The 682-nt window shown below is 57.5% G+C and overlaps 1 pseudogene; it reads left to right on the forward strand.

Annotated features, from left to right (window-relative positions):
• Positions 1–352: 352 nt before the first annotated feature.
• On the forward strand, positions 353–679 carry LOC102263739 (annotated as a pseudogene).
• The last annotated feature ends 3 nt before the right edge of the window (positions 680–682 follow it).

Raw genomic sequence — 682 nt, forward strand, 5'->3', positions numbered from 1 at the left:
CCATATCTCCCACTTATTTATGGGTATGGACTCATTTTATTCATGGGGTTATAGTTCTTTACTCCATGGACACCATTGCTCTGAGCAATACTTTCCCATATAACTCTCAAGAGCGCCAGTTTGGGGAAATGCGGGGACTTTCTGTATTTCCTTGTCACCACCAAGAAATCCCAGCGTGCAGCCTTACTTCTGTAAATGGAGATCACTTTCCTGCTCATGTATTCGTGTAGTTAAACTAGAACCCCTTTTTTGGATACTTCTCCCGCACAGACCACCTGAGCAGCCCCGCCCCGCCCCGCGGAAACTACATTTCCCAGAAGCCTCCGCGCGCTGCGTCATCAGCGAGCGCGGCTTTCGTTCGCGAAGCCGGCAATGGAGCGGCTGTGGTGACGGCGGCGGCGGTATGGCGGACCCGCTGAGCGTCGGCGTGAACCTGGAGGCCTTCTCCCAGGCCATCAGTGCCATCCAGGCGCTGCGCTCCAGCGTGAGCAGGGTGTTCGACTGCCTGAAGGATGGCATGCGCAACAAGGAGACGCTGGAGGGCCGGGAGAAGGCCTTCATCGCGCACTTCCGGGACAACCTGCACTCTGTCCACCGGGACCTCCAGGAGCTGGAACGTCTGAGCAACCTGGTCGGCAAGCCGTGGGAGAACCACCCGCTCCATAACAGCGGCCTGCTGAGC

This window comes from Myotis brandtii, unplaced genomic scaffold (genome assembly GCF_000412655.1).
Source record: "Myotis brandtii unplaced genomic scaffold, ASM41265v1 C41991868, whole genome shotgun sequence".
NCBI lineage: Eukaryota > Metazoa > Chordata > Mammalia > Chiroptera > Vespertilionidae > Myotis > Myotis brandtii.